Raw genomic sequence first — 12,692 nt, forward strand, 5'->3', positions numbered from 1 at the left:
CCAATCAGCAGCCTGTCCACGTGCACATCACATGGACTCAGCCAGTCCATTGGCAGTTGCCCCGTGGCATGCGGTGTTCCCGTGCATCTCATGCTCCCGCTGTCAGACCTCCTGAAAGTTGTTTACCACCTAAGTGCTCCGAGGAACTTCCGCTCAGCGCCATCTTAGCTCTCAGACTTAATGGCCGATGGGCGGGGCCCGTCACAGCTTTTAAGAAATTAAGAATCACAGCTTTTAAGAAATTAAGAATCACAGCTCAGGAGACTAAGGAAGGCAGACTGCAATTTTGAGGCCAGCCAGGATAACTTATCAAGACCCTGTTTCAAAATAAAAATTAAAAAGTGTAGTAGCTCAGTGGTAGAATGCCCCTGGGTTCAATCCTCATTACTTGGAAAAACAGCCACAAAAAGAACATCTTTAATACTTTTCTCATTTCACATCCTTCTGCATGGTCATTCTCTCCCCTGAATGCAGTGGCCTGTGTATGACTTCCAAATCTTTATTTCACACTTGCTCTCAATCTCGATGTCTAGTACACTTCTTGGTATTTGTACTTTTGCATAAATCTCAGTGTGTACAAAATTTTAACTATTTTTTTCTCTTCCGTCTTCATCCCTTCTTTAGTTCTTAAATTCATCTGTGGCACCAGAGTCTATTCAGTTTTCTACTTCCTTAATAATTAACATCAATTTTCTGCTATATTCCTGTTAATTCGACAGCCTTACCTTAGGTAATTCATATTTGCTCATATGAATTGTGCAGTGGGTCTTGTGATTGACCTTCCAATCTTTTCAATTCCCGGATATTCCTATGTAAAATATTTTTAAAACTATTTGAAATTACTATAGATGCCAAGTGTGGTGGTGCATACTCAAAATCCCAGTTACTAGGAGGGCTGAGACAGGAGGATCACAAGTTTAAGGCCAGCCTTGACTTGGTGAATCCCAGTCAAAAACAAAAACAAAATATGCGCGCGCACACACACACACGCGCACACACACACACACACACACACACACACACACACACACATTACAAATTCATGGGGAGTTACAAAATATAAACAGAATTCCCCCACAAATTTGTTTATTGTTGTACATGATTCTTTTTATTCATTGCTGGTTTCAGTTTGCTAATATTTCATTAAGGATATTTGCAGACAGGTTCATGAGAGATACTAGTCTGTAGTTTTATCTTTATATTGTCTTTGTATTTGTGTGTGTGTGTGTATGTGTGTGTGTGTGGTAGTAAGTATTGAACCCAGGGGGTTACTTAACCACTGAACCATATTCCAAGCCCTTTTTATTTTTTAAATTTAAAAAAAATTTATTTTAGTTTTAGACAGACACAATACCTTTACTTTATTTATTCATTTTATGTGGTGCTGAGGATCGAACACAGTGATTCACACGCGAGGCAAGCGCTCTACCACTGACGCACAATACCAACCCCCTTTTTATTTTATTTTATTTTACTTTTGAGACAGGGTCTTTCCAAGTTGCCCAGGCTGTCTTTGGGCTTGCATTCCTGCCTCAGCCCCCTCCCTGAGTCTCTGGGATTACAGGTGTGTGCCACCATGCTCAGCCTTTGTATGGTTTTAGTATCATAGTAACATTGGTCTTGCAAAATTATTTGGGAAGTGTTCTTCCTCTTGTATTTTTGAACTGAATTCACAAAGAGGTCATAGAGAATGGGCTTCTACCTCCACACCAGGTTCTCATGCTTCCCAGGGTCCTGCTCCTGTGCTCCACGTGGCATAATATTTAACAATTGAAAGTGCAAGAGTGGAAGGGAACAGATAGGCAGGTTCTTTGTGTAGGACTCAACTGAATTCTCAGTTTGGGTATGGGGACTGGTCCTTCTATGGGAGGACCTGGTGGGTCAGGATCCCATTGTTCACATGGGCCCATTAGGGCTAGGTCTCTGTTCTGCTGTACCTGTGCAATTTCTAAACTTATTTCCAGTGGAAATGGGAGACAGTTGTGGTAGGCAGGTTCCTGAGGTCGTTTCAAACATAACTCTCATTTGGTCTTTAGGGAACAGCCTTTTATTGCAGAACCATGTTTCCTTTCTTTGTGCACCACAAAGAACAGTGCTCACCAAGAAAGAATATTATACTTTGAAAGTGGCTCATAGCAGCAACAGAAAAAAATGCCAGCAGCATGGAGGTTCCAATGGCAATTTCAAACTTAATTGAAATGGGGTTTTCAGAATTAACTATCACTTCAGCACCATGTTCACCTTCTTCCAGTGGTTCTGTTAGGAAAGTGTTGACCATGGCATAATGGCTGCATTTAAAAAAGATATTAAAGGTGAGAGTGAGAACACAGTGGAAGACATGGAGGATCAAACTGAATTTCACTTTGGGTATGGGAAGTTGTCTCTTGGTGCATTGTCAGGATCCCATTTCTCCTTGAGTCCTTTAAGACTTGTTCTCAACTTTTCTGTATATGTGCCAATTGTAAACTTTTTTTTTTGGACAGAAAAGCATTGTTGTTGGGAGTTTTCTGAAATTTTTCAACTATAACTCTCAATGGAGTTTTAAGGAATAGCCTTTCACTGCAGGACTGATTTCCCATTCTTCCTTTGGGTACCATAAATGCTCACAAAAGAAGAATATGTCACTTTTGGAAAATGCTTATTATACCAGAAAAAAATGTAATTGGCATGGAGGTTCCTGCAATTCCATATGTAATTCAAAAAAGGGTCTTAAAGAATTGTCTCCATCTGCAATAGATTTTTAGAGTTTTCTTATGGTCCTGTCAGTTACATTGCTCAATGGAGTCTAATATCTGCACTTTGAAAATAACCTAAATGTGCAAAAAATGAAGAGGCACAGGCAGGTTCCACTTGCAGAGTGAAACTGAATTCTCAATCTGGAGATGGGGGTGGTCCCTTGATGCACCGTCAGGATTCCATTCTTCATTTGGGATTGTTAATTCTGCTCCTCAGTTTTGCAATTTGTAAATTCCCTTTTGTAGGAAATGGAAAATAGTAGCATTGTGGAGTTTTCTGAGAAAGTTTGAAACATAAATCTCAATGGGTTTTGAGGGAATAAACTTTCATTGTAAAACAAGCTTCCCACTTTTCCTAGGGCACCTTAAGTGTCAGTGCTCCCAAAGGTCGTACTTTTGGAAATGGTGTATATGAGCAGCAGAGAAATGTAAGTGGCATTAACATGCTAGTGGCAATTTCAAAATGCATTCACAAAGGGGCATTGACTTACATAATTGACTCCTTCTGCATACCAGATTGACATTCTTCCAATCATCCTGGTAGGTACAGTGCTAAACAGTACCTAACACCTGCATTTGGAAAACAGTTTGAAAGGGCAAAAGTGAAAATTACCTGCAGGCAGTTTCCACATGCAGTATCAAACTGAATTCGTAATTCGGTAATGAGGAGTGGTCCCTTCATGCAGTTTCAGGATCGCTTTTTTCCTTAGGACTTTATGATTGATTCTGTTTTGCTTTTTATGTACAAATTATAAACTGTTTTTCTTAGGAGAATGGTAGTTCAGCTACCTATTTAAAAATATTTGTGGAATATTTCATGTAGTACTTAAATGCATTTATAAAGGGATAATGCTGGACTCAGATGTCAGGATTTATACACTAAACAAGAAATATTAAATGGTTATCATCAGCAGACGGCAGCCTGGTGACATGGGAAGAGCAAGTTCAGGCTCCTGAGATCTGTCTGCCTGGTGCTTCTTGACCATTTGCCAAGTCACTTGAACCCAGGCAAGTCAATGAGGCAAAGCTGTTTAGTTTTATCATCCATAAAATTTTCTTTTCTTATGTTTTGTTTGGTTTGTCCTCTTTTCGATTCTTTTGTTTTGTTGTTTAAAATATCATTGAACTTATTCTCCAGGTTTCTTTTATTTTCCCCCAGGATATATTTATATCTCATCTCTTTATCCATTTTGGAAGAATTCCTGGGATGACTCTCCTCTTACGCACCTTTTTAGCTGTAGTTATTCTATGGATATAGTTATTGTATGCATGGTTGTTACTGTCTCTTTATGGTGGACAAGTGTCTTTGAGGAAGGGAAGGAGGACTTTATTTGTGGTTATGATCAGGCACATGAGTAGAGTTTAATTGTGTGACTGGGCATGTTACTGTTAGGGAGTGTGAGGTTCCTTGAGTGTGTCTCCATTTTGGTTTTGTGTTTATGATCATATCCCTAGCTCTGTGTGTGTGATGGCTTAACTGCGAGATTTGTGGCTGTTTTCCTGCATGTGTCTGTGATATTGCAGGTGTAGTGTGAGTGTGAATTTATTGCTATTACTGTGTCCCCAAGGTGGATTGCACTGACAGTATGAGAGGTGCCTATGGACTCTACAGTTGTGACTGGTTGTGAGATTGTGTACATGTGTGTCCTGTTGTGTTTAGGTTTGGGGTGCCTGTGATGGTTGTGTGTCTTCGGTGTAAGTGAGTTTGTGACTTTGTGTCCATATTGTCACTATAGAAGTGGGGTGCCTTGATGACTCCAGCAGGAAATCTGTCAGCTCAGGGACAGTGACTCTGCTTTTATCTGATGCCCAAAGTAAGTAGCACACGGTAGACTTCTTTGATTAATCTCCATATGGACAGTCAAGACTGAGTCAGAGTGACCTCTGAAATAGTCCAGTGGCCCCCCCCAAAGAACCTGGTTGTTTCCTGACTCCATTTTCCTTCCCCAGCTCTGCCCTGCTTCAACTGAAGCCTCCTTCTTGGATAGAGAGGAATCATGGCTGTTGAACATGCACAAAGCACCTACAAGGTAGCTTGCCATTTCCTCTTGTCTCCTGAAATCACTTACATGACTTGCTTCTCTTGGAAATTCTTCCATATCCAGGGACCTGGTTTCTGTAGTTTTCTCTTTGAGAAACGATGATGGCAACAGACCCCAACACTTGCTTCCCACCACTTGATTTTCCCTTACTAATTTATCAGCTAGTTTTAATTATTCTTTGTGCTGTCTTTCTAAAAAGTAATGTTTCTCTCTTGTTATAAAATTGAAATATGACTAAGTAATTTAAAAAGTACAGACATCCCCAGTGAAGATAACCTAAATTCCATATGAAGACCAATGCTAGGGGCCTGGGATTGTGGCTCAGTGGTAAACATGTGAGGCCCTGGGTTTGATCCTCAGCACCACACTAAAAATAAATAAATAAAATAAAGGTATCGTGTCCATGTACAACTAAAAATATTTTAAAAAGGATCAATGCTAATTTTTGACCTTTCCTTCCCAGTATATTTTATGTGCAGGTATAAATTAAAATTTTTAAATATTTTTCTTTTCTGATGCTTGATATGAAGCCCACCTCTTCACTCATGCATGGCAAGTGCTCTACTGCTAAGCTCTCCCACCAGCCCTAATATATGAATTTTAAAACTTGAATTCACATAGCATTTTCCATGCAGCAGTTCTACCTTTTCACGTGGAATCGTAGTCAATGATTTTTCCAGTTATCTTGATTTCAGAAATACTTTTAGAGATGCATAATATTTATTTGAATGCCTATGGTTTATTTTCTTCCAAATTAGATACAGAAATGACTTAAAACACCATTGGTGTATATAGTTTAACAAATAATTATAAATCACACATATGAAGACTACAGAGTTCAAGAAATGGACCTGAAAATGTCCCTAATTCACTCCCCTACAGAACCACAAACAATATTGTGCTACATTAATGATCACTGTGACCATTTCTTTGGTTTTTTTTTTTTTTTTTTTTTTTGGTACCAAGGATTGAACCCAGGGGCACTTAACCACTGAACCACATCTGTAGTCCTTTTCATTTTATTTTTAAATTTTGAGACAGGGTCTCATTAAGTTGCTTTTAGGACTTCGCTAAGTTGTTGAGGCTGGTCCCGAGCTTTTGATCTTCCTGCCTTAGCCTTCTGAGTCTGTGGGGTTGCAGGCCTACACCACATCTAGCTTCTTTGCCTTTTACTAGAGCTTTGGTACCTAATGTATATGAAGCCCCAAACCATATAGATTCATTTTTTGTCTATTCTACCTGTGTACCAGTAGAATTCTTTGTGTCTTTTTTATAACACATTTGAAAACTATACTTCAGTTTTCCACTGCTTTATATGTGCTATCCTATTTATTCATAACTATAGTATAATTTATTTATCTGTTCTACTCTTGTGGAATATGTAACTTCTAATTTTGGCTATTACGAGCCATGTGATTGTGAACCTTGTGGCACATATTTGGATGCACCAGTGTGTATATTTCTTCACTGTGTATACCTAGGATATAACTAGGATTAAATTGCCAATTGATAGGGTTGGTGGGCCTTTGATTTTGCTAGGCAATGCTAAACAGTTCTCTTACAATATCATGTAACATTTTACTTGTACCAACAGTTTACAGACATTCCTTCTCCAAATCTATGCTAGTTCTTAGCCTTGTTATATTTTTCCATTTTTGCCAATTTTATGTCTAATATTTTCATATTTAACTTATATTTCTTTTATCATTAGTGCAGTTGAGTACCAGTTCTTAGGTATTAGAAAGTCATCTTTTCTAAAATGCTTGTTGAAATATTTTGCCAATTTCTAGGTGGTTTTTTTTTTCTAATATGTAATAGTATGTACTACTACATATGTAGAAGCATACATATGTTATGTGTATAACTTGTGTATATTAGTCTTTTGACATTTATATGTATGACAAATATTTTCTCCTGCTCTGGCTCAGTTTTCCTTTGTCGTTGTTGTTGTTGTTGTTGTTGTTGTTGTTGTTGTTGTTGTTGTTCTTCTTCTTCTTCTTCTTCTTTTCTTTCTTCTTCACTAGTTATTGAACCCAAGACCTACTGCATGACTACTACTACCACTGAGCTATATCCCCAGCCCTATTTTTGTTATTTTTTATTGTGACAGGGTCTCCTTTTTCCAGGCAGTTCTTGAACTTGGGTTCTTCCTGCTCCAGCCTTTCAAGTAACTGGTATTACAGGTGTTTGCCACTGCTTTCAGCCATTTTTCATTCTTTGTATCATCTTCCATTGAAATTCTGGATTTGGATGTAATGAAGTCTTTTTCTATGATTAATACTTAAGAAATGTCCTTCTACTTTGAGATGCTGACATTTTCTTCTGTATTCTAGAAGTTTTCTAGTTTGGGGGCAGGGCTGTGACTCAGTGGCAGAGTGCTTCCCTGGGTGTGAGGCACTGGGTTCCATGTGAGGCACTGGGTTCCATGCTTAGCACCACATACAAAAATAAACAAATAAAATAAAGACATGCTGTCCATCTACAGCTACAAAAAAGTTAAAAAAAAAAGTTTTCTAGTTTTTAACACCTCGGTCTTTATACCTGAACTGATTTCTATAGGGGAGACTTCAGTTTCATTCTTTCTCCCACGTGGAAATTCAGTTGTTTCAGTATCATTTATCAGAAAGTATATCTCTTCTGCACTTGTGTGCAGTACCACTTTAGCAAAGAATCAAGTTACCATGTGTTTCAGTGTTTGTTTTCAATTCTATATTCTGTGCCATTCATCATTTATCTCTCCTTGTGTAACACCATGCTTTCTTATTCACTGTCCATTTGTATTTGGAGAAAGTCCTTTTCCCTTCTTGTTTCTCAGCAATGTCTCAGCTGCTTTGTTTTCCTTCAGATGATTTTCAATTATCATCATTTTAACCTGAGATTTTGATACTAAATAACTAAGATCATTTCCCTTCTTTTGCTCCTTCTCTTCCACATCCTCTTCCTCTTTCTCCTCCTTCAAGAAAAGCAGATTTAATTGACTAAAATGACTATGCTAACTTAAACAGGTGGGTTGTAAGAAAAAAACTCTTGAAAATTCACCTGCTGGTGTCCCACAAAGCATGGATTTCATTTACCTGCACCGTGTTCTTTCCCCAGAACACTAACTTCAGTTTGGAATCGAGCAGAAATGAAGCATATAGTTTTTCTCAGTTCATTCCTAATTGTTGAACTTTGAGGCAAAATGTTGCTGGTACCAATACCTGTGGTAAAACAAAACTGGGTGAATAGTTCTTTGTACCTGGCCTCCTTCCACTCCTATCTTTTCCACATCTTTATGGGTGGTTTTGAAAATTTTCTTATGTTCTTAGCATCCTCAAATACATTTTGGAAAGTGGAAGATATGAACATTAGTTATAGATTTAGATACAAATGTAGATATTTAATTATCTTTATATTTGTATTTAATAGCATTTGTTCTAAGTCCATTCTGAATGGTATCTTTTCCCATTCTTCCTTATTTCATTTTTTATTTATTTTTTCTACTCCTTCCACCCTCATCCCCACTATGTTCTATTAGTTTCTGCTTATGCAACTTTTGCCATCTCTTCCTATCGACATTTTAATTCAAATTTTGAATTCATTGCAAACTAAACAAATCCTGTATCAGATTATTTAACCATAGTAATCCCTTTGAAATATGGTATAAAGAGCATGGGTTCTATTATCAAAAAAAGTTTCTTCTCATCTCACCTATTCTCTTGTGAAAATTTTAACCTATGAGTGAGTGAGAATACTTTTTTCTCAATGTTGTTGACATTGAAATGTGTGTGTATAGAGCACTTGATACATACCAGGTATTTGATAAATGTTAGCTCTCTTTCTTGATTATTGCCTCTTCTTGAGACTGCTATAGCACTTAAAAGTATAAAGCATTTAACTAGATACCTTTTGTTATCCCCAAAGTATCTTACATAAAAGCTTTATGAAAGAGTTGCTCTCTCTTATCTTTGATTACTTTAGAATTTTTGAAGAGGATAAACTTTTTGAAGAGGATAAATTTTGTAAAAAAAGTCCATTCATTGGCATTTGTCCTATGATTCCTATGCTTACATTCAGGTCATGAATTTTGTGGCAGGACTACTGCAAAAGTGATGGTGTGTCCTTAGTGCATTTCATCAGAAGATACATGGTGTTGACTTGTCCTATTTTTGGAGATGTTAACTTTGATAATTGATCAAGGTGATGTCTATCATGTTTCATCACTATAAAAATAGTCATTGTCTATTTGTAATCCATAGATACTTTGTAGAAAGATGGTTTGAAAATATAGAAATGATTTGTCACTAAACTTTCACCCACTAGTTTTAAGATCCATTTATAATTATTGAAAGATCTATTATTACTATGGTGTTTTCAAAATAGAAGGTTTTTTTAAAATCTCTCTTATTTTGTCTATATTAACTAGTTAGCATTACACTATATAGAAGAGCTTTCCCTTTTATCTTACTTATTTGTTCCTTTGTATGAATTCATAGGTTTATATTCACTGGGATATAACCTATTATTACTTATTTTCATACTCTGATTTCCCTAGATTTGGCCAGTGGGAGCCCATTAAGGTTTCCGTGCCCTTTAAGTTCTCTCTGTTATTCTTTGAATATTTCCTTACCCCTGGCATGCCAAAACTCTGCCAGACCATTTCTAAGTACTACTCTCTTTGCTCCAGCTTGGAATAAACCATTTTTCTAAAAAGCAGTTTCCTCTCAATGAAGAATATTTAGAAACCAAAAATGGGTAATAGGACTATAGCTTTCATTTCTGTCTTTACCTGTTCCATCTTTTATCTCCCTTCACCAGTAGATAAAAAACTGGCTTCAGTCATCTTCATTATTTTTACCAATTTGTTCAATCCTATAATATACAGAAATGTAGTTTTAGAGTGCTAATCTATACTATAGTAAAAAGCAAAATACTAATTAGACCTATTTGTTTATACTTCTCTGTCTTCAGACAAGGTACATAGCTAAGATACATGTTTGAATTTATTTGGATCATTTTTTTCCTAGGGCAGTTATGATATTAGTTAAAAAATATTTAGGTTCTTTTGTATTACCTACTTTTTATTCCTTCACTATTATTGATTTGATTGCATAAGTTTGTAAATAATTAGCATGGTTCTCAAAGTTTAAAACTACACAAAAAGCATAGTGTTATGGGAAGAATTATGTCTCCCAAAATTCACATGTTGAAGAATTAAACTCCAGTACTTCGGAATGTGACTGAATTTGGAAAATAGGGTTTTAAAAGAGATGGTCATGTTAAAGTGAGGCCATTTATGTTAAAACTCCATCCAGTCTGGTTGGTGTCCTTAAAAGAGGAAATTTGGGTGAACAGAAATGCACCAGGGATGCTCACATACAGAGGAAGGCCTGGATCAGCATGCAGCAGAAATAGCCCCTCTGAAAGGCATGGAGAGAGGCCTCAGGGACTTGGGGTTTTAATAGTGTCAGTTTCATCTGGGTCCCAACCAAATGTCCCAGTTCCACATTAGGAAATTTATGTTTTGGGGTAGGTGACAGATGTTCTTTCTTTAATATATTTTCAACTATTTTTTTCTCAGAACTTCTGGGACTCTGATGTGAATGTTAGATCTAGTAATTGTCTCTAAGGTGCAAAGGCTTCCCTTTTTTTTTTTTTTCTTTTTCTTTTTCACTATCATCTAGAATAGGTAATTCTTCTTGATGTGTCTTTGTATTTACTGTTTCCTTTAACATTTCTATTCTTTTGAACCCATCTAATAATTTTTAAAAATATTTTTATTTATTATATTTTTCAGTTCTAATATTTCTGTTTCATTCTTTCTGCTATTTTCTCTTTTCTTACTGAGCCCATCTCCCTTTAATTTGATTTTGGAAATTTTGCAGTTGCTTGGTGCATTTTTTTGACAACTGCCATAAACTCATTGTTTAAATACCCAAACCCAGTATTTTTCAATTGTATCCTTGACATTTAAAATATTAGATTGTGAGACTTAAGTTCAAACTGTAATGAGTTTTACCTTCTTTTTAACCTCGCCAATGTTTACTGTAGCCAACTTTATAAAAGCTAGGCATTGTAGTAGGTATACAGCTACAACATATTTTTAAACTTTGCATTTCCCTAGTGAGTAATGATATTGAATGTCCTTGTATGTTTTTACTTGATATCTGCATACGTTCTTTGGTGATGTGTCTACAAATTTCCTGTGTCTATGTGTGTGTAATTGTATGTATGTTTACTTATTGCAGTGCTGGGATTCTTTTTTTTAATAAATATTTTTAGTTATAGATGCACACTATGCCTTTATTTATTTTTATGTAGTGCTGGGGATCCAACCCAGTGCCTCATGCATGCTAGGCAGGTGCATTACCACTGAGCCACTACCCCAGCCCAAAGCTGGAATTCTTTCCTAGGACCTTACATATGCTAAGTAAACACTCTACCACTGAATTACATTCATGTCTACCATTTTAAAAATGAGATATTGTATTTTGAATTTCTTTAAGTCCTTTATCAGAGGTGTGATTAGTTCTATAGACAATTTTTTCTTTCTTTTCTTTTTTCTTATTTTTCTTTTCTTTTTTCTTTCTTTTTTTTTTTGCAATGATGGGGATTGATCCAGGTCCTTGTGCTTGCAAGGCAAGCACTCTACCAACTGAGCTATCTCCCCAGCCCTCATGCTCTTTAATAATACTTATTGAACAGCAAATGCTTTCAGTTTTGATTAGTCATCAATTTTATAAGGGTGATACTTTCATATCTATAAAATCATGATAATGAATTTTTACCCAACCAAAGGTAGTGGAAGTTGTATAGTTTTAGATCAATGTGTGTGATAAATTTTTAGTTAAAAATTTTTTTGCATTTGTTTGAAGTATAAATCAAAGTAAATTTTTTGCATATGCATATCCAATTCCTCTATCACAACTTGTTGAAAAGACTGTTCTTTCCTCACTAAGTTTGCCTCTGTCTGGTTGTGAGAAATCACTTCTCTACATGTTCACATTTCTGGGATTTAACCGAGGGGTTCTTTACTACTGAGCCACATCCCCAACTGTTTTTGAGAAAGGGTCTCTGAAAATGCTTAGGGCCTCACTAAGTTGCTGAGGCTGACCTTGAACCTGAAATCATCTTGCCTGAGCCTCCTGAGCCACTGGGATTACAGGTGTGCATCACTGGGCCCTCCTAACATAAACTTATTTTTAACTGCTCATTTCTCATGCTGGCATATGAGGAACACATTTTGTTTTACCCATGGATTCAACACAGTTCAAAGTGAAAGGAGAAAACAACTTAATACATAACTTAAAAACCTGATTTAACTTAAAAAGACAACTCATTAAAATCATAAAGTATTGCTTAAACAAAACTTATAGAATTATTATAACCTCAATATTTAGTCTCTTTTCCTTGTTTTAAAAATTTCTTTTTTTTTTTTTTTTTTTTTTTTTAAGGTAGCATAGCAGGGACAGATCATGGGGTGGAGTGCTTCTTAACAACACCTGCAGTTTTTTTTGCTTTATTTTAAGAAAGGGTCTCGCTATGTTGCTGAGACTGGTCTCTAAATTAGGATCCTCCTGTCTTAGCCCCCCACCCCCAAGTCACTGAGATCACAGGCGTACACCACCACAGCTGACTTCAGTATTTATTTTCAAGTGTAAAAGTTTTAATTGAGTCATTGATAAACAACAAATATTTAACTTTTATATATTCTTTTTAGATTTTGCATTTTCTGCAGTATTCTATACTATTTCAATTGAAGCAAGCTTTTCATAGTATTTTTTTCATAATATTTCCCCTCCATGAGGAGTTTTTACAGAACTTATAAATCTGCTTCTTGAACCCAAAAACTTTCTTATATTTTTCACACTTACAGGGCTTTGATCCAGTGTGCATTCTTATATATGGACCAAATGAGGAATTTTATTCCTTTTTC

This window comes from Sciurus vulgaris (assembly GCF_902686455.1).
Source record: "Sciurus vulgaris genome assembly, chromosome: 17".
NCBI lineage: Eukaryota > Metazoa > Chordata > Mammalia > Rodentia > Sciuridae > Sciurus > Sciurus vulgaris.